Source organism: Symphalangus syndactylus, chromosome 15 (genome assembly GCF_028878055.3).
Source record: "Symphalangus syndactylus isolate Jambi chromosome 15, NHGRI_mSymSyn1-v2.1_pri, whole genome shotgun sequence".
Classification (NCBI taxonomy): Eukaryota; Metazoa; Chordata; class Mammalia; order Primates; family Hylobatidae; genus Symphalangus; species Symphalangus syndactylus.
Window position 1 is genome coordinate 31,118,227 of NC_072437.2, and position 19,971 is coordinate 31,138,197.

At 36.3% G+C, this 19,971-nt stretch overlaps 1 long non-coding RNA gene across 1 annotated transcript in view; it reads right to left on the reverse strand.

Moving 5' to 3' along the window:
• Nucleotides 1–11,509: 11,509 nt before the first annotated feature.
• LOC134732538 (uncharacterized) overlaps nt 11,510–19,971 on the reverse strand; it is a 49,062-nt gene continuing 40,600 nt past the window's right edge. The window contains exons 4-6 of the long non-coding RNA XR_010115851.1: nt 17,754–17,852; nt 14,036–14,080; nt 11,510–12,097 (exon numbers count right to left, since the gene is read on the reverse strand). This is a non-coding gene — a long non-coding RNA (uncharacterized lncRNA). The remainder of the gene's footprint in view (nt 12,098–14,035; nt 14,081–17,753; nt 17,853–19,971) is intronic.

Here is a 19,971-nt window from a genome sequence, read left to right on the forward strand (position 1 = left end):
GTTTCTCTTGCTGGTTGTCAGTCTGTTACTTAGTCTGTTTCACCCTCTGCAGCCATTCTTAGAGCCAAAGTATCTTTTAACTTCAAAGCATATTTCTAGATAAGCACAGATTTTATGTCTGTGACTATCAACCCTATTGCCTCAATAGTCCCCTTTCCTTATTTCTTTTATGTTTTAAATGTGGACAATTACATGCTTTCACTCCTTTCCCACTGCCCCATCCCAACCTACATACATGAAAGATCCGTGAGTGTTGAATTTGTCTGCAAAACCTTTTTAAAAGAAATTTTGAATTTGAAAAGAAAGCTTAACATCAGAGATTCTCTCATATAAGTCTTCACTACCAACATCTCTTTAATTTCTGTGGGCCAGTTACTCTAGGTTTGTCTCCGGGTGATCTGGTAAAATCTGCTGTTGTTTTGCTGGGACATGTGCTTGTTTATTGCCTCAGTCTCCATCACTCCCTATACTTGGCTGCTCTACCCATTTTCTTTATTAGCTTCTCCATGGAGGCATTTGATGTTGTATTCTTGTAATGAACACTGTTTTAAATAAGCTGTAAATGGACATATGACTTACTATTCAATGAGTAAATACTCTCTGTGGGTGATTGTGGCAGAAATCTAATTGTTTACAAATACCTGTGAATTGTCTGCTTTGACAATGATACTGTCAAATCTCAACTTGAATTGTAATCATCCCCATGTGTCAAGAATGGGGCCAGCTAGAAATAATTGAATCATGGTGGTGGTTCCCCCCATACTCTTCTTGTGGTAGCAAATAAGTCTCATGGGATCTGAGAGTTTTATATTTAAGCTTGTTCCCCTCCACAAACGCTCTCTCTTGCTTGTTGCCATGTAAGACATTACTTTGCTCCTCATTCACCTTCTGCCATGATTGTGAGGCTTCCTGAGCCATGTGGAACTTTGACTCAACTATCTTTCCTTTATAAACTACCCAGTCTCAGGTATGTCTTTATCAGCAGTGTAAGAACAGACAGTCAATTGCAGTAGAGTGAGGTGTTGCTCTAAAAATTCCCAAAAATGTGGAAGTGACTTTGGAACTGTGTAACAGGCAGAGATTGGAACAATTTGGAGGGCTCAGAAGAAGATAGGAAAATGTGGGAAATTTTGGAACTTTCTAGAGACTTAGAGGGCTCAGATGACAAGAAGATGCCAGGTTTGGAACTTCCTAGAAAATTTTTGAGTGGCTTTGACCAACATGCTGATAGTGATATGGACAATAAAGTCCAGGCTAAGGTAGTCTCAGATGAAGATGAGAAACTGGCTGGGAACGAGAGTTAAGGTCACTCTTGCTATACAGAGACTGGTGGAATTTTGCCCCTGACATAGAAATCTATAGAACATTGAACTTGAGAGAGATGATTAGGCCTATCTGGTGGAAAAAATTTCTAAGTGGCAGAGTTCAAGAGGAAGCAGAGCATAAAAGTTTGAAAAATTTTCAGCCTAATGATGCAGTAGAAAAGAAAAACTCATTTTCTGGGGATAAATTCAAGCCAACTGCAGACATTTGCTTAAGTAATGAGGAGCCAAATGCTAATCACTGAGACAATGGAGAAAATGTCTCCAGGAAATGACAGAGACCTTTGTGGCAGCCCTTCCCAGCACAGGCCCAAAGGCCTAGGAGGGAAAAATGGTTTTCTGGGCTGGATCCAGAGCCCCCCTGCTGTGTGCAGACTCAGAACGTGATGCCCTGCATCCCAGCTGCTCCAGCTGTGGCTAAATGGAGCCAATGTACAGCTTGGGCTATTGTTTCAGAAGGAGCAAGCCCCAAGCTTTGGTAGCTTCCATGTGGTGTTGAGCCTGAAGGTTCACAGAAGTCAAGAATTGAGGTTTGGGAACCTCTGCCTAGATTTCAAAAGATGTATGGAAATGCCTGGATATCCAGGCAGAAGTCTGCTGCAGAGGTGGAGCCCTCATGGAGAAGCTCTGCTAGGGCAGTGCAGAAGGGAAATGTGGGGTTGAAGCCCCCACATGAGTCCCCACTAGGGCACTGCCTAGTGGAGCTGTGAAAAAAGGGCTATCGTCCTCCAGACCCCAGAATGATAGATCCAATCCACCAATAGCCTCCACCATGCACCTGGAAGAGCTGCAGACACTCAATGCCAGTCATGGAAGCACCTGGGGCAGGGGGCTGTACCCTGCAAAGTCACAGGGCAGAGCTGCCCAAGACTATGGGAACCCACCTCTTGCATCAGCATGACCCGGATGTGAGACATGGAGTCAAAGGAGATCCTTTTGGAGCTTTAAGATTTGACTGCCCCACTAGATTTCAGACTTACATGTGGCCTGTAGCCCCTTTGTTTTGTCCAATTTCTCCCATTTGAAATGAATGTATTTACCAAATGCCAGTAACCCCATTGTATCTAGGAAGTAACTAACTTGCTTTTGCTTTTACATGCTCATAGGTGGAAGGGACTTGCCTTGTCTCAGATGAGACTTCGGACTGTGAACTTTTCAGTTAAGGCTGAAATGATTTAAGACTTGGGGGGACTGTTGAGAAGGCATGACTGTTTTTGAAATGTGAGGACGTGAGATTTGGGGGGGAGGTCGGGTTGAAATGATATAGTTTGGCTGTATCCCCACCCAAATCTCAACTTGAATAATACACACATGTCAAGGGTGGGAATAGGTATAGATAATTCAGTTATGGGGGTGGTTTTTCCCATACTGTTCTCATGGTAGTGAATAAGTCTCAAAAGATCTGATGGTTTTATAAATTGGAGTTCTCCTGCACAAGCTCTCCCTCTTGCCTGTCACCATGTAAGATGTGACTTTCTTCTTCATTCACCTTCCACCATGATTGTGAGGCCTCCTCAGCCATATTGAACTTTGAGTCAATTAAACCTTGTTTCTTTATAAACTACCCAGTCTCAGGTATGTCTTTATTAGCAGCATGAGAACAGACTATACAGACAACTTCTAGTCTACATTTCCAAATCCCTTTGTAGTTAGGCAGAGCCATGCCTTCAGTTCTGGTCAGTATTTTCAATGGAAATTATGGACTTTTCCCTGGCTTGACCCCTATAAAATCTCCCCAAGCTCCTTCAAGCTCTTTTTCTTATCTAAATGCCTACAATTAAGTGGAGGATTCTGAGACCCTAAATATTGCAGATGTAGAAGATGGAGTTGGCTTGTCTTCCTGACAGCATGAAACACAGGCCACTGCTTACCTGTATTGTAACATGACACAAGAGACACACAGACTTTATTGTGTTAAGCCAGGAATATTTGCCTAATATTTGTAAGAGAAGTTAGATTATCCTGATTAGTACAACAGATAGGGACAAGACGCAGAGAAATTCTAGGCAGAAAAGGGCAGGTCCCTGGTGAAACCCCACCTTCAAGCTGAAAATCCTGATACAGCAGCCCAAAGTAAGAATTTATATCTCTGTTTTTCTATCAAATGTTGCCTTTTCCTAAAACATCCATGGCTCCACCCCATCCCATCCTGTGCCTGTAAAGACCCCAGACTAAGCTGACAGAGAGGAGAAGCAGCTGGACATGAGGGACTATGACTGGATATCAGAGAGATGCAGCTTGACTTCAGAGGGACAGCTTGACTGCATAACTTTAGAGAAGTATCTGGCCAGAGACAACTGGACTTCAGGGGAAGATTACCTTCCCACCCAGTTCCCTTTTCAGCTGCCCTTCCTGCTCAGACCCACTTTCATTGGCAATAGAATCTCCCACATTTATCATTCTTCAATTTTCTGCATGACTTCATTTTTCCTGGGTGCTGGCCAAGAGCTCAGGAGCTATGAGTGTGGATACAAAAGGCTGCCACACTAGCTGTTTGCCCTTGTTGGTGGAAGGCAGGTGCCTCATCAGAAAGACAGAGGGCCCACTTATCTGTTAACACGTCAGCCATCTGCAGATGGCAGAGCTAAAAGATCACTGTAACATGCTCTCTGGGGCTTCAGGGATTGCGGACACCCCCAAACGCTGCTGCAGGGCCTGCAAGGGAGTTTGCTCCTTCCAGTGCCCAAAAGCAATCACTTCAGCTCCTGGACCCACTCACCTGTGTGCTCCCTCCCACAAGGGGTGGAGCACAGCAGGTCTGAGTGAGTGGAGTTCGCCCCTGCTGGTGCTGAAATAGACAGCTGGTTTCCAGTGCCTCGTGTACTCCAGTTCCTGCCTTGTTAACTCATGTACTTCCTCCTATGAGGAGTTGAGCGTAGGCTGAGTAAACAAGTCGCAAGTCCTGCAAAGGGGTTAGGGGAATATCCTGCTTCACAACCCCACTATCTGCAAATTGTAACAATTGCCATAGTGTTAGATAAATAATACTTTCTTATAATTGCTGTTTTCTTTTATCAAAAATTACTGGCATGTGTATCTTTAAGAAGATTCTTTGAGGTCTTTTGGAGACCACAGTCTCTCTGATTTCTCTTTCTTCTGAATCTTTTCAAATTAAAAAATGGGATTTTTATGTGTTGTTATAGCATTTGCTAAATTAAAATGAAAGAGATTTTTATGTGTTAGCAATAAGTTGACTATATAATTTATTGTCTAGACCAGGACACTTTTGAAAGTAAAAGATTTTGCTGAAAATAATTGAAATTATATAATTTCTGAAATATTTTATTGAATAACAAGTTTGTTTAATAAGTTGAGACATAAAAAGTTCTCAAAATAAATTTGTTTTTAAAAAGAAAATTATTTTCAAAAATACACCTTAAAATATATTACAGCAAAATTTTAAAAATATTGTTTTTATTTAAACATTAAAATACAATTATTTTTGTGACTTTATATATTTTAATCAATTTCTCACTATATGTATCACTAATACCAAGTCATTTGTGCATTTAAAAGAAAAATTGTTTTCAATATTCAATTTTTATATTTTATCATAAATATGTTCATAATATTCATCACAGTCTAATTGTGTGCTTAATTAAAATGTTTGATGCTTTCAATTGACTCAATCTTACAGCAGATTTTTAATTGGGGAATGTTCAGAAAAATACACTAGTAGAGAAAGAATAGTATCAATCCTGCTTGTTTACTATTGAAATGTGAAAATATTACAGCCCAAATATATTCAGAGCTACTGTCTTTTTACCTGTGGATTTCAGAGTATCTTTCTTTGATAAATATTCATATGAGAAAAACAAAAAAATTAGTTTTTACATTTTAAACTTATTGTATTTTTTTAAATTTTTTTAACATTTATTTTAGGTTCAGGGGTACATGCAGGTTTGTTACACAGGCAATTTGCATGTCACAGAGATTTGGTGTACAGTTTATTGTAGCACTTGGTTAATAAGCATAGTACCCAAAAGTTAGTTTTTCTATCTTCGCCATGCTCCTACCATCCAACTTCAAATAGGCCCCAGTGGTTATAGGATTTTTCTTTGAGTCCAAGCTCAATGTTCAGTTCCCACTTAAAGTGAGAATGTCTGAAATTTGGTCTTCTGTTCTTGTATTAGTCTGCTTAGGATAATGGCCTCCAACTCCATCCATATTGGTGCAAAGGCCATTATCTCACTTTTTAAAAAATGGCTGTATAGCATTCTGTTGTATATATTTACCACATTATTTTTTATCCAGTCTACCATTGACAGGCATTTAACTTGATTCCATGTCTTTGCTATTGTGAACAGTGTTGCCATGAACATACATGTGCATGTGTGTTTAGGGCAGAATAATTTATATTCCTTTGGTTATATACCCAACAGTGGGATTGCTGGGTCAAATGGTAACTCTGTTTTGAGTTCCTTGAGAGATCACCAGCTGCTTTCCACAACAGCTGAACTAATTTACATCCTCACCAGCAGTGTGTAAGTGTTCCCTTTTCTCCACAAACTTGCCAGCATCTGTTATTTTTTGACTTTTTGATAATAGCCATTCTGACCTGTGTGAGATGGTATCTCATTGTGATTCTGATTGGCATTTCTCTAATAATTACAGATGTTAAGCATTTTTTTCACATGCTTTTTGACTGTGTATATGTCTTCTTTTAAATAGTGTCTGTTTTTGTCATTTGCCCACTTTTTTAACTTTTTTGCTGTTTAGGAAAAAAAATACAGCTTGCTGCCAGCACTCATCTAATTTTACATAAACATGCTCTTTGAGGCTGAAGCAAATCTGACTGATTTTCAATGTGAAAAGAAAACATAAAAGTTCTTGGAATTATTTCTAAACAGAAGTAACAACGGAATTGTCTGAATCATCAGAATCATCGATTTTGGAAAAATTGAATTTATCAAATGAATCTTAGGCCAAAAATTGTTCAAGAACAATGTTAACATCACACGCAGGAATGCTACATTTTCAGTGATCAAGAATTATTATATTTTGTAAATGGAAATACAACTACTAAAACCAGAATACTATAAATACAGTAATGTCTTTCGTTTCCAAAGCTGATACACTAGAGTGATGCAAGAATAATAAAAAAAGTGAGATATTTTGTGGCTAACATAATTAGGGTAAATGTTGCAGCCACAAGCACCACTGACAAGTATTCTTGGGTAAAACGAGAAAAGGGTTAATGGGGTTGTCTGTTTTGTGCTTGCAAATTTGTTTAATAGATTTTGGATATTTGATATTTGTTGGATGCATTGTTTGCAAATATTTCTCTCATTCTGTGGGTTGTCTGTTTACTCTGTTGATAGTTTCTTTTGTTGTGTAGAAGCTCCTTAGTTTAATTAGGTCCCAATTGCCAATTTTGTTTTTGTTGCAATTGATTTTGGCATCTTTATCATGAAATCTTTGCCAGGTCCCATGTACAGAATGGTATTTCCTAGGTTATCTTACAGAGTTTTTATAGTTTTAGGCTTTACATTTAAGTCTTTAGTACATCTTGAGTTAATTTTTTATATGGTGTAAGAAAGGGGTTTAGGCTCAGTCTTCGGCAAATGGCTAGTCAGTTTTCCCAGCACCATATATTGAATAGGGAGTTCTTTTCCTATTGCTTATGGGAAATTTGTCATTTTCTATGAAGATAAGATGGTTATAGGTGTACAGCATTATTTCTGGGCTTTCTATTCTGTTCCATTGGTCTATGTTTTTGCACCATTACCATGCTGTTTGAGTTACTGTAGCCTTATAGTACAGTTTGAAGCAGGGTAATGTGATGCCTCCAGCTCTATTCTTTTTGCTTAGTATTGCCTTGGCAATTCAGTCACTTTTTTGGTTCCATATAAATTTTAAAATAGTTTTTCTTAATTCTGTGAAGAATGTCATTGGTACTTTGATAGGAATAGCATTAAATCTGTAATTGTTTTGGGCATTTTGGCCATTTTAGCAATATTGATTCATCTTCTAAGCATGGAACATTTTTTTCCATTTGTTGGTGTCATCTCTGATTTTTTTGAGCAGTGTTTTGTAATTCTTATTGTAAAGGTCTTTCACCTCCTTAGTTAGCTGTATTCCTGGGTATTTTATTCTTTTTGTGGCTATTGGGAATGAAATTGCATTATTGATTTGGCCCTCAGCTTGGATGCTGTTGTTGTATAGGAGTGCTACTAATTTTTTACTTTGACTTTGTGTTATGAAACTTTGCTGAAGTTGTTTATCAGCTCAAAGAGTTTTTGTGGAGAGACTGTGGAGTTTTCTAGGTATATAATCATATCATCTGCAAACAGGGATAGTTTGACTTCCTCTCTTTCTATTTGTATATGTTTTATTTTTTTCCCTTGCCTGATTGCTCTCACTAGGACTTTCAGTACTGTGATGAACAGGAGAGGTAAGAGAGGGTATCCTTGTCTTGTTCCAGTTTTATAGGGGAAAGCTTCCAGTTTTTCCCATTCAGCATTATTGTTGGCTATGGGATTTTCATAGATGGCTCTTAATATTTTGAGGTATGTTTCTTCCATGCCTATTTTGTTGAGAGGTTTAACATGAAGAGATGTTGAATTTTATGACAGCCTGTTCTGCATCTATTGAGATGATCCTGGGGTTTTTGTTTTTCATTCTGTTTATGTGGTGAATCACATTTATTGATTTATGTTTGGTGAACCAACCTTGCATCTGAAGTATTCTTTTTGTGTGTGTGTGTGTCTCTGCCAGGTTTTGGTATTAGGATGATGTTGATCTCATTGAATGAGTTAAAAAGGAGTGCATCCGACTCAATTTTTGGGAATAGTTTCAGTAGGAATGGTACTAGCTCTTCTTTATGCATCTGGTAGAATTTGTAAATATGTCTAGTCCTAGGCTTCTTCTGGTTTGTAGCCTTTTTGTTACTGATTAGATTTTGGGACTAATTCTTGATTTGTTGAGGGATTCAATTTCTTCCTGGTTCAATCTTGGGAGGTTGAATTTGATTATGATATAAGGTGGGTGTGGTTCACTGACTTCTATTCTAGTCTGCTCCTGGGTCTTAGAGAAGCCGCCTCTGATTACTGTCTCCATGCTTGTTTCTATTGTAGGGTATTCTGGTCAGTGAGGCTCCTTCAGGTAGTGGCTGCAGTTGGCATACAAATGGCATCCTTGCCAGGTCAGCCCCAATCTGCTGTCTGTGTGCTTCATAGGGAAACCAGGTCTGTACCTGCCTGCACAGTTCAGGTTGAAGCAGGACTACTGAGGTAGAAGCCATGGCAGGTATGGCCCATCTGGGTACAAGAGGTGGGATGGCTGGATTTGCCCCCACACCATCTGGGTATTTTTAGGGAAACAGGAGGTTTCACCCCTTGGCAAATGTAGGCAGAAGTAGTACCACTGGGCTAGAAACTCTAGCAGGTGTGGCTTGCCTGGCTACCAGTGGTGGGATGGGTGGGGAGACCCACGCTACCATCTGGGTGCTTCCTGGGAAAACAGGAAGCTCTAAGTCTTGTTTTAAATAACTACACATACTAAAAGCTACTAAGGATTAAATTTTAGCTTCCTATTCAGTGAGTATTTTGAATAAAATTTTCAACTTTGAATAAATTTCAACTGAAATATAGGTGTTGCCTTACATAATGTTAAATACCACACATGGTTCTTTAGGTTGATTTATAAAATAGTTTTTCCAAGAGCAGACATTTCTAAAATATAACTGATAATGGGCATCAGAGTGCAAAAGAACATAATATGAAGAATTTTGTTTTGCTTTGTACAAGAGCTACATAACTAAAATTTTGTATTTTAATTACATTCTGTCTGTATGTATGTGTATGTATAAGTAAACTCAGATAACTTCAAGTTTTATTTCAACTGGTAAAATATGACAGCTAATAATAACCTCACAGTAGCATTCAGAGTAATGTCTGATGTTTAACCTTTGAGAATGAATTTTTAATGACTTCACTTTGATTTCACAAATTGGATTTTAAAAATTAACCTATATCAGGAATCCACTGACTTTGTATTTGAAGTTATCTGATGGCATTGATATATACTAAGATCATTTTATTATCTATGGACTTCCGTTAGCATAGCCACACATTGATGGTTATTTCATTTTTCATAGTGCATAAGAAAACTTGAAGATGAATATAGTGAAAAAATTTTTGGAAAGAAATCTTTGAATGCAAATTTGGTTTTCAAAGGGAGGTGTGTAAACACACTTTCAGCAGTTACTCTTGCTAAATTATTATATTTAGGTGCACATTTTTTCACGTCAACTAGCTTTATACTGATTGTTCAACAAATTCAAGTTGCAGAGTTCTCTTGTGCTTCCTTGTGTCACCAATGTGGATGGTAAATGTGCATGAACATTTTGTGAGATTACATTTTCGATATCAACTATCCTAAACGATAGAAACTCAGAACTTATTTTTCTGTTGCACATGTACTTGTTTGGGCTTATTGCTGCTGAATTTTTTTAAAAAATAATACAGAACAACAAAGACAAAAGCATGACAATATAACAAATATAGAATTGTAGTTTTGAACCACAAATGACCAAAAAAATCATTATAACAAAACATCTGGCCTACTATGTGTTCTATTGCAGGATTACTCTGTCTTTGTATAATATGTATATTTAAAACAGCCAATAAAAATAGACAGAATTTCTCATTAACCATGGTAGCTTTTGGTATCTTCTAAGCTTCAGCAAGGGTCATGGCACACTAGTTATTTTAAAGTGGTCAGCAAGGACAGCCACATAGAAGAGTGCACCTCATTTTATTAGTTAGCATGCTGTGCTTAAATATGTTGGGTCTTTTGCTTCTGGAAAAGGTGCAGAAATTAAAACTGGGTTTTTGGTTGGCTTTTAGACTGAAATGTGTTAGAATTCAATTCTCTACCCATGAGTGTCTCACACAATACAATAGAGAGAATACCAGAAGATGAAAATAAAAATTAGAGATATGCCAAATCTATCCTAAATTAATGCAACTATTGATAATGATTTTAAACAACAAAAAATCAGGAACAACTGCTAAATGCACCATAAGGGTCTTGGGGACAATAAATATAACCTGGATATCTCCCAGGGAAACCAACATTTGGTTACACACAATATTGGGAAGTTCTTTACCATAGAACCACAACTAAAATGTTCACCTGTTTAGAGTTCTGTTGATTATTCCCATTAGTTTGGGCAAGTTCCTTTATTTCTATAAACTCATAAAGTTGATATGAAGATTGAGTTCTACGAAAGAGAAAAGCTCAAAGCCTGATAGCTAGAAATATTAACAGTAAGTATCTAGATGGATTTTCAGTGACCATAAAAGTTAAAAAGTTTTTAGTCCAGTTACAGTTTGGTACTTTGAGTCTATTTAATAAATTTAATCTGAAATCACAACTAAAATTCTTATATCACAATGAATATGCTTAAAAATGCTGAATGTATTTAAAAATAGAAAACACATTGGATTAAAGATTACTTGGATATTCAGTTGCTTGCTTAGTGATGGAGGTGTGAAAATGGAAAACTGTGAGCAGTACCAGAGAGGTCCCTTTGCCATTAACATCTGTTACAGCCACAATTATTAATATTGTTACCATTTTTCACAGCAGGAATGGTTTCCATCTCCATTTTATATTACAACAAATAATTTGGGAAATGATTAATGAGATTTTTAATTATAGATTGAGTTTATCTTAAAACAATCTGTGCCACTACAGCTGGAAAGGATCAGGCTTTAATTACAACCAGGAAAAACTCCACAGTGAAACCAAGCATGTCCATTTTAGGGTGCACAGACCTTCTCCATGCCTACTTCACCTTCACACTTGACTGCTTAGCTCCATTTTTTAACACATGGTGCTAATGAGGCCATGGCCATGTTTTCACTGACCATATGTGCCAGTTAGCTTCACTGTTCCAGTGCTACAGATTGTTTTCATAAACTTGGGCTGCCAACTCAACAATTCCTCCACTCATTCACCAGGGGTATCTGGCAAAAAAAAAAAAAACATGGGCTATCTGTTATAAAGTTAAAACAAGGGCTGATTGCTTGGTGATAAGGGTAAGAAGGCTTATCTTTAAAATCATAGTCTTCAAAATGGCATGTTAATTCAAAGGCTTCCTCTGACTTGATTACTTTTAATTTAACTTTAAGAAATAACTATTTAAGGAGGGCAGCATAAAAAGAACACTAGACCAGGAATTTGAAATCTGGATTTTATTCTGATCTCTTTTTCAAATAGATGCATGACCTTGAAATGCCATCAAATTAGCCTACGCTCATTATCCTCTGGAAAGTTTGAGGGTTGCCTCACATAATTGCCCACCAAGCAAGCTCTAATAGTCCATAATTCTATAATTCAAGATGCCAAGTATTGGAAGCATTGTTTGATGATGAGGCTTCAGGCTGGAAAGGAGAACTGATGCATCTTAAAAACTCGAACTGTATCTCAGGCAGATGGTTGTTAGCTGTTAGTTGTCAGGATCTCTTGTTGAGCAAAGATGTGCTCCCACGGACTTACAGGTGCTTCTGTTTTGTAGCACTGGTTTTGCAGTTTTGTTGCTTACAGGAGGAGTGCAAACCAGCCATCAGGCCAGGGGGAGAAATACATGATACTGGTCTTGATGAATTTGCTCACTGACTATCTTTCTTCTGTTTGTCTCAGCAGACTTCTGCCCGGGGCGTGGAATGAGTACATTCTTCCCTGTCAGGTCATGGGAATTATTTTCCACCATGAGCACAGTGCTCTTTTTAGCTTTGCATCACTGAGTAACTGTCAGGAGACAAGCACTATGACAAGAAATATCCATCCTTAAAACCATCTATTTGTACCCAAAGACATGTTGAGTTTAGAGGTTGGTGTAAAATCTTCTGATATATATGTGCATATACATACATACACACACACACACAGACACATGCACAAGCTAGAAAAGTTCTTGCTTACTAATTTAAAGAAGACTATAACTATATTTACATTAGGGTCTAACATAGGGACTTATTTCTTTTAACAAACATAGGCTGGATAAGAATTATAACTAAGCTGGTAATGCAACTCTTCTTGAGGGAATTAAATTATTATACCTAATAAAAATCACAGTACGCATTTTTACTTTATCCATAGTAACTACAATGGGAGGGATAGAGTGGGAATTTTTTTATTTATGAATGAATATATTTGCATGGATTACAAGTTGAGAAATAACTCAAACTTGATGATAAATATCAATGAAAACAACCATAAAGGTTTCAAAAAAGTGTGCTAGAATTAATGAACTTGAAAAGTAATTCAACTAATCAGCAGTTTGATGGGTTTAGAGCAAAAATTAGAGAAATGGAAGAAAGGGTAAAACTATTGGAAAAACACAGTAGGGAATGTAAGTAGAGTGTGAAAACTGCTGCGGAACAGATTGCCGTTATAATTAGAGACAACATTTCACTCTCCTTTAAATACAAGTCCCTGGAAATTGCTCTGAGTGAAAGGGGGAGACACAGCTGTTTGAGTGTACAGCTGGTGGGAATGACAAAGACTACAGTCAGTTAGACGTAAACCAGTTAAAAAAATAGACTAGCTAAGTAACAGTAACACCTGGCTTGAGCATAACGACAAATATGCATTATTCTTAAGGAAATAAAACATAGAGGGTTTTTATGGAGAATACGAAAATTTCTACCCGGTAATAAATATGTTTCATGCATATAAGAATCTCTCCAACTAGTGGCTCACGCCTGTAATCCAAGCACTTTGATAGGCCAAGGCGGGTGGATTATCTGAGGTCAGCAGTTCGAGACCAGCCTGGCCAACATGGTAAAACCCCGTCTCTACTAAAAATACAAAAAATTAGCCACGCATGGTGGCACGCACCTGTAATTCCAGCTACTCTGAAGGCTGAGGCGGGAGAATTGCTTGAACCTGGAAGGTAGAGGTTGCAGTGAGCAGAGATTGCGCCATTGCACTCCAGCCTGGGCAACAAGAGCAAGACACCATCTCCAAATATATATATATATATATATATATATGAATCTCTCCAACTATTAATTGTACAAAGAGGTAAAAAACCTAAATCTAAAAGAACAATATATATTGAAATATTATGAGACTAATAGCATTAATTGTAGCGCTCGTATTCAATTGTGTCCTTTGTTATACATAAATCTTGAGAATAAGTGATCAAATACTTGATAAATAAAAAATCTCCTCCCTGTAATAGTCAAAAGAATATTCAGTAGGTGTCCTGGAAGGATACTCCACACACCCAGTTGCTGTTCTCACCCTTCCTCTGTGCATTCTTCGGAAACGTGCACAGACTCAACCTGCTGACTCATTTTGTCTTGCCATAAAAGCACTAGACAAATAAGAAAAATGAATATGTACACTTTTGGCTTACAGCTGACCAAAATCTCAGAAATACCAGGATTGTAGAGCTTGTTCTCTCATCTTTTAATGTTATCAAATATTAACATCTACATCCAATCTTTTTCATAGCACACAGCAAACAATTCCTACCAGTGCCTTAGCTGCACAATTGTAAAAGCAGATCCATCCTGTAGATATTCTTAAAGAGGCTGTTATGATATTTGCCAAGAACAAATTACCCTGTGAGCGAGGGTGTTGTCTGAGATGAGATAGCGCCTTTGTGAACTGACCATAAGAATTCACAGACCATCTCTGTTTCACCTTCTGCTGATTATATTCACATGCAACCCAAGACGTTTGATTATTCTTACCTCTTTGACAAAGACAATTTTCCCTTTTCTAGTCTTCACCTCATTCTGCCAGGAAAATAAAAGGGATGTAGAGTGGGGCAAGTTGTCTGATGAGAATCCAAATAGCCAATATATCTTTCTTGTGGACCCCTTCCTCTCTAGTTAGTGCTCCATGGAATATTTATACCTCGTCACCATGAGGAAAGGGGCCAAACCTTTTCTGGTAAGTTAGAGATATTTTTAGTCAGAGTTTACACTGTGTTTTACTAGCTGTGGTTTAATCAGTAGTTGTTCATAAATTTAGTGTATAAAAGTAAGAGATGTAACAATCCTCATTGCATTTCCCCTTTGCTTGAATATAAAACAAGTATTTGTCATATAAATATAAATATTTTAATAGTCAATCATTTGTAAGGGTGTCTTGACTACCTATGCCAATCAATAAAGTGATTCTATTTTTATTTTGGAGGATATGGGTCACATGAGAAAGAATGAGGCCAAATTTCTGATAACAAAGATTAAGTATAGTCTGAAAACTGTTATTAGGTCAACAAACAAGGTGACTCAAACAGTGTGTGCAAACAAAAAGCTTTTTGCTCATACTTCTTAGAAATGTTTTTACTCATTTGTCAGAACAAAATTTTAGCTCAATTTCTTAGTGGAACTTCTCTGAAGCCCTGGATTTGATATCATTATCTTCTGTAATTTCCCATAATATTTCATATTTATTGATCACATTTTTAAGCATTTATTTAATAGCTATATTTCACATTAGAAGATTTCTGTATAAACACAGAGAATATCTATAGTGTCTGAAAGGACATGGCACATATTAAAAGCAAATAAATATTTACAGATTATTAATTATTTATCCACCCATCATCTCCACAGATATTGCTTGAGCATCTGCCCTTGCACAACCTTCATGCTACAAGAAGGGGTCTGACAATAAAAAGTTTAAGTAAAATGTCCAGTTTGTAAGAAGAAAAGAAATGTTAAAGCAAAAAGAAAAAATAGAACAAGGTGAGAAGGATTAGGAGTCCTGGCATGGAGGGTGGGGTGGCCTAAGATAGGCTTATTGAGAGCATGTGATTAGAGTAAGTCCGAAGGAGGTAAGGGAAATTTCCCTTGAATTTCTAACTGAAAACTGCTCCATGCAGAGAAGAGTCAGGAAAATGCCTAGTATTTTCAAGAGATCGAAATTACTTTTGTTGAAATAGTACCAAGAATCCAGGTGCATTCTTATTTTATTTTCCCTTCCTAAGGAGTCTTTATATTTTTATTTTTATTTTTTAGAATGGCTTTACTGATTACCCATGAATTATTTTCACTGTTATATGATGAGTTAATGGGTGCAGCACACCAACATGGCACATGGATACATATGTAACAAACCTACACATTGTGCACATGTACCCTAAAACTTAAAGTATAATAATAATAATAAAGAAAAAAAAATCCAAATACTGTCTTTTGACACCACAGATCTGTTTTCCAACAGAGACATCCCTTCCTTCCATCTGAAATAACCATGGAGAAAATAGAGTTGAGATGTAATAGAGCTTAAAATCAACTTTATTAAATTGAATTTCTCCAGAATTGAGAAGACATCTCACTTTTCCTATAGCCTTCAGGTAAACACTTACAAAGAGGTATTTTAATAACCACTTAGGCACACAAGGACAGCTCTTCAGGTGGTCTCAGGGAGGATAAAAAATTGCATATGTCATCTACCAGAACAGATACTAAATTACCTTGGCCTACACAAACTTTCTATTTGCCTAGAAGGTATTTATTTTCCCACTTGAGGTGTTGGGAAAACAATAGCCTAAACTTCCTATGACAGAAAATACATCAATGAAAACTCAGTATCTCTTTAATCTTTTATTATATTCTCTGTTACTAGTGGCCTAAACTTTCTGTGACAGAACATACATCGGTGAAAACTCAGCATCACTTTAATCTTTTACTGTGTCCTCTGCTACTATATCTCTGTGATTACTGTTAGCATATCATGATAATTTGTTCATTTTTCTTTGTATGCATGTTTTTTACTTTTCACACAGTATATTCAATCAAAATAATACGCAGATCACGTAGGTTTAAATTGAATGCTTTCTGAAGTTTGTTTAATCTGTACATTGAATGCTACCTTTATAAGTGCCTTATTTTTGGAAACATTTCAATATAATCAATCCATCTATATTTGTTAATATACTAGAAACTATTTGATTAACTGTAAGTATTATTTCACTACTATATCTCTCTTTGACTGTCTGTGTTTTTACCTTAGAAAACTTGTGGTAATTTATGCTAAAATAGGAAAAAATGAGCACAACAGTATAAGCATTATCAAATTCCTTTTGAAATTTAATTCTTATGTACAATTTTGTGTAAATTTTTATTTTACATGAAAATGTTGTCTCCTGTAGTGACTTCTTGAATTGAGTCAATACAAAAGATTTAATATGCTTCTAAGATTTATATAAATTTTTACTGATTCGTGAATGCATTGAGCAATATTTACCGCATCAATGTTGGAAATATCTTTTTTTTTTTTTTTTTTTTTTTTGAGACGGAGTCTTGCTCTGTCGCCCAGGCTGGAGTGCAGTGGCGCAATCTCGGCTCACTGCAAGCTCCGCCTCCTGGGTTCACGCCATTCTCCTGCCTCAGCCTCTCCGAGTAGCTGGGACTACAGGCACCCGCCACCACGCCTGGCTAACTTTTTGTATTTTTTTTTAGTAGAGACGGGGTTTCACCGTGGTCTCAATCTCCTGACATCGTGATCCGCCCGCCTCGGCCTCCCAAAGTGCTGGGATTACAAGCGTGAGCCACCGCGCCCGGCCAATGTTGGAAATATCTTAACATTATGTTGAGGAATTGATATTCATACATAAAAAGAAAAATGAGAATATGTATAAATACAGTGTGTATATGTGTTTGCGTGTGTCTAAATTTGACCAAATATATTGTGAAATTAAAAATTATGAATACATTTGAGAAACAATCTGATAAAGAGAAAAAATACAGTCATAAGCCCCTGAACAATTTCAAATATTATGTCAAAATTTTCCTTTTCAGTGGTTATAAAAGAGGCATTAAAGAAAATGTCTACTAAATTGTGTCAAATAAACCAAAGTTCACTTTGGGAAGAAAGGCAAGTGTGGCCAGGCATCTTATTTAGTATTTAAACTGTGCATTAAACTGTGGTTTATGAACTTGTTTCATATGATGACTTCTTTTTTTTCTTGAAACTGTCTCACTCTGTCTCCCAAGATGGAGTGCAGCAGTGTGATCTTGGCTCACTGCAACCTCTGCCTCCCAGGTTCAAGAAATTCTCCTACCTCACTCTCCTGAGTAGCTGGGACTACAGGCACCCACCACCAGGCCTGGTTAATTTTTGTATTTCTAGTAGAGACGGGGTTTCACAATGTTGGCCAGGCTGGTCTCAAACTCCTGACCCCAAATGATCCACCCACCTCAGCCTCCCAAAGTACTGGGATTACAGGCGTGAGCCATGCACCCAGCCTCATATATGACTTCTAATTAATTAATATGAACAAAATCTTTGTCTACAATTCTTACATAAACATGTAATTTATAAATGGAAAAACCTATAAGGGTGTAGCTATTTAAATGGTTTTTAAATAGGTTCTTTTTATTTGTCAATTTATGTTATAAATTGACACGTATAGGTCCATGTATAGGTCCATGGCAGTTCCATTATGTCCTCAGTTACCTTAACTGTTCTTAGCTTTCCATTCCACCTTCCTTAGCATGTAGTACTCATTCTCATTCTTGCAAAATGGCTGTTACATCTCTAGGCATCATACCTGTGCTCCAATGTGGAAGATGAAGAAAAGAAGAAAGGCAATAGCCAAAAGATACAAATTCATTTAATAGCTCTGTCAATTCTAACAAACTAGAAGTAAGAGACAAGGCAAATTTTATTATATGAAAAGCATATACGAATACATATTTTAAAGTTTTCTCTCTATATATAGGAAGATATTCTTTATACTATATATACCTTCTAGTTTCCTTTTGTGGTTAGAAACTGGAGATTAAATGTGGGTGATTAACAGCTGTTTAAAAGGAAGTTATAATTTTTGCCAATAAGAGGATTACTGTAAAAATTTATTTTCCTCTTGGCTGGAGCATTTTAGATTTACAATATTTTCAGATACTATGTGGCATTCAAGTATATTCAAGTGCACTTTTTAATTTTAGTACTGGATGTTTTTAGAGCAGTTTTAGATTCACAGCAAAAATAAGAGAGAGGCACAGAGATTTCTTATCTCTTCTCTGTTGTTACACATGTATACCCTCCCCCATTATCAACATTCTGCAACAGAGTGGTACACATGTTGCAACTGATAAACCTACATTGATATATGATAATCACCCAAAGTTCATCGTTTGCATTAGGATTCACCTTAGGTATTGTACAGTCTATGCAAGTGCACATTTGAAGACAGCATAGGCTTGCTACAGGATTCTATTAATATAATGAAGAGATTCCACTTGTGTAAATACAGTAGAGGGATATCACATTAGTCTCATTAACCCATTAAACCTCCTGGTGTTTCAACCCAACTGTAACAAGGCTTATATGGAGTAGGGTAGACCAGAATGTTTGACTGAGTGAAAATTAATTGGCAACACCAAAACATGCCAAGAGATTCTAAGTACATAAAACTAAATGTGTTTTGAAATGATTGTACATATGTCTAACTTTTTTGTTTACATCCAATGGCAAAACTGTAAAGATATGTAACTTTTAATTTTATTGTTAATTTTTAGGAACACAGTAGTTGTAAATATTTATAATGTACATATGATATTTTGATACAAGCCTATAAAGTATAGTGATCAAATCTGGGTATTTGGAAGATTCATTATCTCAAACGTTGGTCATTTATTTATGATGGGGCATTTGAAATCTTTTCTAGCTATTTTGAAATATAAAATACATTACTGTTAACTATATTTCCCTAATTGTGCTACCAAACACTACATCCCTATCCTTCTATAAAACTTATTTAAATTCAATAGCTTATTGAAAATTCTAGAAAAGTATCTGCTTTGTAGTAAACACTTGATAAAACGTAGTTCACTTGTGAAACGAATAAGTCATTTTATTTATTTTTTTTACACAATATTAGTAAATGTTAGTATTCATAAAAATGTTAGTACTTCATTCTTAAAATGTTAGTATTTCATTAAAAAAAAATGGACAAAAGAGGAAACACCGCTTAGAAAAAAAATATTGCATGGCATTTATTCTCATTAAAATATTTTAAAATTATAATTTATGTATGCAAAATATTTACCCAACAACACATTATTAGGATGTGGAATAACCATATACATTTATTTTAGAAATAAAAATTACCAGTATATTATTTTATAATCATAAGATATTTATTACAGCATATGTTTTAGGTGGCAATTTAAATAACTTAAACTGTCAACAACCAAAGTTCATCAATCAAGGAATGGCTAAGTACAAAGTGATTTGTCTATTTTCCAGAGTTGTATGCTGATATTAAAAATTTTTAAAAAAGATTTTTTATTGGTAAAGAGAAATTCTGCTGATGAGTTCAAAAGTAAAAAAAAAAAATTGCAGGGAACATAATATAGCATGTTTTTTTTTTTTTTTTTTTTTAGTTTTTATTTATTTTTATTATTATTTTTTTTAATTATACTTTAGGGTTTTAGGGTACATGTGCACAATGTGCAGGTTTGTTACATATGTATCCATGTGCCATGTTGATTTCCTGAACCTATTAACTCGTCATTTAGCATTAGGTGTATCTCCTAATGCTGTCCCTCCCCCCTGTCCCCACCCCACAACAGTCCCTGGAGTGTGATGTTCCACTTCCTGTGTCCATGAGTTCTCATTGTTCAATTCCCACCCGTGAGTGAGAACATGCGGTGTTTGTTTTTTTGTCCTT